The sequence below is a fragment of the Arachis ipaensis genome, chromosome B10, assembly GCF_059453495.1.
Source record: "Arachis ipaensis isolate K30076 ecotype BB chromosome B10, ASM5945349v1, whole genome shotgun sequence".
NCBI lineage: Eukaryota > Viridiplantae > Streptophyta > Magnoliopsida > Fabales > Fabaceae > Arachis > Arachis ipaensis.
This window is the reverse complement of record NC_142435.1, coordinates 72,318,052-72,326,571: the sequence shown is the minus strand read 5'-3', so window position 1 is coordinate 72,326,571 and position 8,520 is coordinate 72,318,052. Positions and strand designations below refer to the sequence as shown.

The 8,520-nt window shown below is 37.4% G+C and overlaps 1 non-coding gene across 1 annotated transcript; it reads right to left on the bottom strand.

The window, feature by feature from the left end:
* Positions 1–1,981: 1,981 nt before the first annotated feature.
* Positions 1,982–2,085, bottom strand: LOC148580398 (small nucleolar RNA R71). Its single transcript, XR_015896882.1, has one exon. It is a non-coding gene; the product is annotated as a small nucleolar RNA R71 (small nucleolar RNA).
* Positions 2,086–8,520: the final 6,435 nt, after the last annotated feature.

Genomic DNA, 8,520 nt, shown 5'->3' with positions numbered 1-8,520 from the left:
AAGCTTGCAAAAAATGGAAGGAGCATAAGAAATAAAGGAGACAACCAGCGAGCATTGACGCACATGCATGGCTCACGCGTGCGTGTGATCTGGAGATTTTACAGCGACGCGTGCGCGTACCTGACGCGTACGCTTGGATTGGAGTTCTGCAAGACGATGCGTGCGCGTGCATGACGCGTATGCGTGACACGCAAAGATGACCAGCGACGCATACGCATGACTGACACGTACGCGTGACATGCGCGATCTGCAGAAATAACAGAAAATGTTGAGGGCGATTTCGGGCCGAGTTTTGTCCCAGTTTTCGGCCCAGAAACACAGACTAGAGCTAGGGAACATGCAGAGACTCAACACACATTCTCATTAGCATAGTTTTAGTTTTAGATCTGAATCTAGAGAGAAAAATTACTCTTCTTCTAGGTTTTCTTTACATTCATATATTTCTAGTTTTATGCTTTTGCTTTTGGATATTGAGAAGAGTCATCACCTCCGTTGAAGTTATTATTCTAGTTTGTTTTCTTATTCCCTTAATCTTCCATATTCTTAATTCTTGTTTAGAGTTACAATTGGATTGTTTTTAGAATTTATTAATGGAAGAGGTACTTTTCTATTTAAATCTTATTATTTGTTTAATTGCTTCTAATTGATTTTAATTATTATGTTCCCTTTTTACTTCTCTTATAAAACAACGAAGATGGTATTCATGTTGATAGAGTAGACTCCCAACTTGACTTGGGGGTTGATTAAATGGAGACACTTGAGTGGGAATGCTCAAGTGATTAGTTAAATTGGAAGTTGTTGGCTAATTCTCTATTTACTAACGCTAGTCCTTCCCAAGGGAGAGGACTAGGATTTGCGAATAAGAGTTAGCTCATTCACTTGACATTCCTTTATTTAGTAAGGGTTAACTAAGTGAAAATAACAACCTCTTTATACTACACTTGAGAGAATTCCAACAAGGATAGAACTTCCAATTAATAAATTAGTTTGAATATATATAATCTCTTTTAATTTTCATTGCTCTAATTTACAGTTATTTATTTTCTGTCTTTCAACTCTCAAATTTTCTCAGAAAACTCCTAATTAATAAGATAGCACCCTTTTGTCAACTCGTTGGGAGATGACCTGGGATTCATACTCCCAGTAATTTTATTCTAATTTTGTGACAACCTTTCTAAATTAATGAGCAGAATTTTGCTGGTTAAGAACTATACTCACAACGTATTTCCATATTAATTTCTTAATCGGCCAATTTACGCCACCCATCAATTTTTGGCACCGTTTCCGAGGAGTTGTAATAGCGCGCTAAATTATTAGTTGGTGTACATATTTTTTATTTTCGCGTATTTTATTTTATTTTATTACCATGAGCTATACGTTTCTCTCATTGAATGACGCATTCATTGCTGATCCGAGCTTAGCCGCATTTTATCCTGAAATTGAAAGAACTCTTTCACGTATTAGGTGAGCTTGACGTCGGTTAGCCTCTGAGGGTGGTGAAGTGATTGTTATCGATTCACCAGTCTCATCTGAGGGCGAATCTGAACTGCCATCTGAGGGAGAAACAAGCTCCTCTACTACTGATTCAGTTGATTCACGTGCAGATAATATGGCAGCACCAGGAGGATTACTCTCCAGGAAGCTAGAGCCCCAGATCTTACAAAGCAACCGTATCAAGTGCGTCATCCAAATCTGGCTACAGATTTTGAACTGAAGACTACGCTAATCAACTTAATGCCCAAGTTTCATGGCTTACCTGCTCAAGAGCCTATCAAGCACCTCAGGGATTTTCAGACAGCCTGTTCTACTGTTAGGCGTCACGGTGCAAATGAAACTTCTATTCTGCTAAACCGCCTTCCCGTTTTCTCTTGAGGGAAAGGCGAGGGAGTGGTAGTACTCCCAACCTGAAGCAACTGTTACCAACTGGGATACGATTAAGAGAAAATTCTTGGAAAAATAATTTCCAGCTGAAGTTATAGATAGATTGAGGAAAAAGATCTCCTGTATTATTCAAGGTGAATCGGAGACTCTCTATGAGTACTGGGAGCGCTTCAAGAACCTTCTGGACGCATGCCCCCATCACATGATTGACAAGTTTATATTGATCAGCTACTTCATTCAAGGCATAAAGCCTTGGGATAACACTACATTAGATGGTGCAAGTAATGGTTCTCTAAAAAAGTACAAGACCGCAAATGAAGCGTGGCAACTGATTTCACACAGGCTATATGTGAGATGACCAACCTATTGAAGGAGATGCAGCTGATTCAACAACAACCTCAGCCTCCCCTACCACAACAAAGTCAACAGTTGGTTCCTCAGAGAGTATGCGGAATATGTGCTGATTATAGTCATTACACTGATGAGTGTCCGCAGCTCCAATAAGAAGATAACACCTTGGCAGCTACTCACAATTTCTATGACCGCCCGAATCATGGGTACAATCAACAAGGCGGCAATTACAACCAAGGTGGAAACTACAACCAAGGTTGGCAAGACCATTCCAACCAGGGATGGAGAGATAATTCCAACCAAGGTTGGAGGGACAACTACAACAGAGGAGGCAGAGGCAACAATAGAAATCAGAGGTGGAATAACAACAACAGACAGCAGAACCAAAACCAGCCCTACAAAACACCTCACTTAAGGAAATCCCAAGCACCTCAGAACCACCAATAGCAGGCTCCTCAGATCACTTACCCTTCATCTTCTTCTCATGACGAAATGCTTCAATCTATTGAGCAAATACAAAAGGCCATAGAGAACACACTTAGCTCCACCTTGAATGGTCTGACCTCTGCTGTACAAGCTCTTGCCTCACAGATTGGATCAATGAATACTTCCAATAATCAGCCTTCAAGCTCCAGTGGAATTTCTTCTCAACCCTTACCCAACCCCAAGGGTGGCATCAATGCCATCACTTTGAGATCTAGAATCACACTGCAAGAGAGGAATCTGGAGGATCCAAGCCCAGAAAAACACACCCCAGTTGAAGACATAGTTGAAGTGGAAGATGCTGAAGAGGAAGAGGAAGTACAAGACATGGTTGAAGAAGAAGTAGCTCAGCCAAGGAATGGAGCACCAAAGGATGCAGAAGCTGCAAGTGGCACAATTCCTATTCCATTTCCAAACCTTGCAAGGAAGTCCAGGAAGCAGATGGAACTTGATCCCAAAATGATAGAAATCTTCAAAAAGGTTGAGGTAATTGTTCCCTTTTTTGATGTGATTCAACAAGTACCTAAATATGCAAAGTTTCTGAAATATTTATGCATACATAAAGATAAAATTAATGAATTAAAAACTATTCCTTTAGGTAGTTCTATATCTGCTTTGATGGGAGGTATACCTGAAAAATGTAGTGATCCAAGTCCATGCATGGTTAACTGTACCATTGGGGGTGTGCACAGTATTATGCCATTGTATATATATGATGTTGATAAACCATTATTTTATGATTTATATTGTGTTTAATTGTGTGGTTTTATCAAGTCTTTACCCACTTATTCATATGATTAGCATGTATTTACAACTCCTTCCCAAAATTGTTCCATGGTTGAAAACTTGATTCCTAGAGATCTTTTAATTATGTATTTTTAACCTCCTTTATACCATTTGATGCCGTGATCTGTGTGTTAAGTGTTTCAGGCTTCATAGGGCAGGAATGGCTTAGAGAATGGAGAGAAAGCTTGAAAAATGGAAGGAACATAAGAAACTAAGGAGATGACCAGCAAACACTGACGCAAGCGCATGGCTCACGCGACCACGCGAATTGGAGAAATCGTATTGATGCGAATGCGTGCCTGACGCAAACGCGTGGATTAGAATCTGCACGAATGACGCGAGCGCGTGGACGACGTGAACGCGTGACAAGAAAAATTGTTGAACGACGCATACGCGTGACATGTGCGATCTGCAAAAATTATAGAATACGCTGGGGTGATTTTGGGTCGCATTTTAACCTAATTTTCGGCCCAGAAACACAGAATAAAACGAGAGAACATGCAGAGATTCAACACACATCCACACACATTGAGATTCATCACATTAGGATTACTTTAATTTTAGATCTGAATCGAGATTAGTGTTACGTCGATAGTTTATGCTTTTGTTTTGCATTGTCGATGTTGAAGAGCCATTACCTCCGTGAAGACACTACTTTAGTTTGTTCCTTTATCCTTTACTCCTTTCAGTTGATTATTGACTCTATTCAATTAAGTATGTTACATTTTGAGTTTATTAATATATAGAGTTATTTTTATTTTTAATTGATTTTAATTCTCTATTTAATTTTATTTAATTATGTCTTCTTATATTTTTATGATTATTAATTCCATGTGAATAGAGTAGACTCTCCACTTGACATGGGGGTTGATTAAGAGGAGACACTTGAGTTGGAATGCTCAAGTGATTAGTTGAATTGGATGTTGTAGGCTAATTATATACCTACTAACACTAGACCTCCCTAAGGGAAAGGACTAGGAATTACGGGTAAGAGTTAGTTCAATCACTATACTTTTCCTTATTCAGTAAGGGTTAACCAAGTGAAACACCAACCTCTTTACACTATACTTGAGAAGATTCCAACAAGGATAGAACTTCCAATTAATTATTCCCCAAGTCAAGACCTTTTAATATTAATAATAATTCTTAGGTAATTGCTTTAATTTACAATTACTTTTAATTACTCATAATCCAACTTAAACTTTCTGGAAATTTTCTGATTAATAAATTAGTACTCTTCCCTGTAACTCGTTGGGAGACCACCTGGGACTTATACTCCCAGCATTTTTATTTCAAAAATTTGTGACAACCTTTTTTAAATTGGTGAGGCAGATCTTAGCTGGTTAAGAGCTATACGTGCAACGCTATTCTCTTATTTGGAATCTCTTAATTGGTTAACTTCTGCCATGCATCAATTTTTGGTGCCGTTGCCGGGGAGTTGCAATAGTGTGCTAAATTATTGATTAGTGTACATATTTTATTTTTAATTGCATATTTTATTTTTGCTTTGTTACCATGAGCTTCATGTCTTTCTCATTGAATGTCGCGTTCATTGCCTGATCCGAGTTTAGTCCCGTTTGACCCTGAAAGTGAAAGAACTCTTTCACATATTAGATGAACTCGACGTCGGTTAGCCTCTGAGGGTGGTGAAGTGATTGTTATCGATTCACCAGTCTCATCTGAGGGCGAATCGGAACCGCCATCTGAGAGCGAGACAAGCTCATTTACTACTGATTCAGTTGATTCACGTGCAGGTGACATGGCAGAACCCAGGAGAATTACTCTCCAGGAGGCAAGATGTAACAACCCTGATTTTCGAGTACGCGAGATCATTTCTAAAGGCACGGATTTCTCTGGAAGATCAGTAAAGAGAACACCTCTTCTATATCAACAAGTATCTCGATACTCATTGTCATTATGTCATCCTTAAGCTAAAACTTTTTCTGAGGCACGCTCAATAACGTAGTCACGAAAAACCCAGTTTTTGAACCGTATCGGTTAGGAGTTTTGATTCGGTTTTTCGTAAGTAGTCTCAATTTGACGAACCGGACTCGATTCATGAGAGAAGAGAGATAATAGTATAATATTATCATTATATTAGTATTAGAATATGCTTGAATGATATTATAAGATTACCTGGTCTGTTTTAGTTAAAAATAGAAAATCGGTTTAACCGGGTTTACGGTTTACTAGTGCAGCTTAGCACCAGCACTCTCTGATGAATTTAGCAATGCTAAGGCCTCATTATACATGTTCTATTCTCATAATGAATATTTTACTAGTGTCATTTATGCTAGTAGCTCAGAAAATAATTTTTAGAGATGTTTTTACGAGTGTTCCGATACATCTAGTTTTAGTGGTTATACACCTGAGATATTTTAATATTATTTTAACCCACCTCCAAGCCAACCAATCACAACTCACCTTACACCCCCAAGACCTCCAAGGCTGTCTCATTTCATCATTTTGGCCGAAAATAACAAGAGAGAAAAGAGAGAAACTTTCATGAACACTTAATCTTCAAAGCTTGATTTCTTCTGAACTAAAACTCAAATCAAAACTCTAATTTCACCAAAATGATCCTCTCTTCTTCCTCTACATAACCATGTAACTTATCAAGGATGTAAATAAGGTGAGATGGCTGTCTCCCTCCCATTTAAATTCGGTTTTCAAGGAAAACCATGCAAAACAGGTATTTTCTTGATGTTCTTCCTTAGGAATCATGCTTAACTTGACTTGAGGGCCAGGAAACATGAATTTCCAGCAAGTCTAAGGTGATATATCTCTTCCTAACATACTGAGTAAGATTTGGTCAGTTGAGAGTTTTTGGATTTAAAGTTGTTCTTGATGTGTTTTAGGAGGAAAAAGTGCTTTAAGAACACTTCAAAGAGTAACCGGATTTGGAGCAGCAAATCAAGGTAGGGTGTCACGAAATTAATCTTGATTATTTGTGTTTGAGTTGTTTGAATGTTGTATAAATTGGCTGTGCTAAAAATTGGTTGCATATATGATTGATTCTTGGTGAAAATTTGGTGAAATTTTGATGAAATTTGATGAAATTCAAGCTTTAAAGTTCATGTTCTTGGGACAGCTGGAAAAACGAAATCCTAGAGCATAAATTGAGGTTCAATTTGTGTTAAAATTATGTAGAAAAGATGGGGTTTTAGTGGCTGGAAATTTATTTTGAATTTTGGTAAAAATTGGTTACTGAAAAGACTGAAAAACAGGTAAAAACAGAGAAAGAATCTGAAGAATTTATGAAGAACATCAAGAACACTTTGAGTGTGATGAAGAACAATGAAGAACAGGCTTTAGATCCTTAAAAGGGCAAGGAAGTAAAATTTTTGGTGTTTAAGGGGTTATATGGTAATTTCTAGAAGTTAGGGTGGTAAAAGTAGAAATATTAAAAGTTACGGGTGGTAAAAAGTGAATTTTAAAGGTTAAAAGTAAAAGATAAGTTAATTTTCGAAAATTTAGTATTAAAATAATAAATAATAATAAAATATTAAATAATAATATTTAATTAAAAATAATATTTTAATAAAAATAATAAAATAATGCAGAAAAGGCAGTTTTCTGTAAAAGCTTTAGAAAGATAACTTTAAGTGCTGAATCTCATAATTACCTTCATAAAACACTTAGGGAGTGGTAATAACATGATAGTGAGGCAAAGATAAAGAAAAGATAAAAAGTTAAAGAAAAGATAAAAACCAAAGAAAAAGTCTGTAAAATTTTAATGACAGAAAAACAGACAGAGACTAGTGAACGAACTAAGGCAACTTAGTTAGTACTTGAGTTGCGACTAGGGTTAGGTGTTATTTGAAAAGTTAAACTGTTTCAGTATAGACTTAATGAACCTATACCTGGGACAGGCTAACTATTCATACTGAAATTTACATAAGCTTTAAATACACATGTTAAATAGAGAAATCAAAGCAGAATAAAGTAACACAGAGCACAGAGTAACCAGAGTAAAGTAAAGAGATACAAAGAGAAAAGAATAATATGATAAAGAGAAATGGTCTGAGCCAGGATATTTTAAAAGTGAAAGATGTAAAGTTTGTACAGTATGATTGAACAGAGAAAGAAAGAGGTACTGCATAAGAATGTGAAAATGATGATGAATAATGAGAATGATGATGAATGATGATAATGAGAATGATTATGTAATGATCTGCTGCGTGAAGGCAGTCAGATAGATAGTGGTACGACCACAGAACATTTTCCAGTGTTACACAACTATTGAGAGTTGTACCTGCAACTGATAACCTGGGATCACTTGCAGAGGATATTAATTCATACACGGCTAGAATGCCGCACCTGTAAGGCAAGGATTGCTTACAGAGAATATGATTTCATACACGGCTGGAATGCCGCCACCTGTAAGGCAGAGTTTGCTTACAGAGGATATGACGCATACGTCGGTTAGTGAGAACTATACCTATGCTGACTGGAAAACTATACCCGTTTCAGCTGCTTTGGGTTACGTTGGGAGCGGGTAGAAACCGACAGATGAGCTCATTACCTGCGCTAGAGCTAGACATGCATCATACTTGGTTGCGATTTCCTTTGTTATGATTGTGGTATGAATGTATGCTTACCTTGTTTGTATTCCATTCTCTGTGCTTGTGTTATTTTCTTGTATTCTTCTATTTGTGTTCTGCTATTTGTTTTCTCTATCTTCTCTACTTATCTGTGTTTTCTAATTACTGCTTCTTTGTATTCTGCTAATAGTCTGTTAAACAACATAGAATTAATGAACGTAACTAATAACCCTGACCCTACTAAGAACTCCCCAATTCTCACCCCTTCTCTCTCCCTTCCCCCTTCAGATGGAAGCACGAGTTCCCTTCCATAATTCGCTGACGATCGTACGCAAAAAAGGATTCCGCTCTAGGTAGCCTTTTGAGTCTAGAGTGAACTCTATTTCTATTTATATGTATATACTGTGAGACCAGCCAACATCTGCACCCCGTTCGTATGCGCACTTTAACCTAAATCCTGTGAACGAGATTCCTG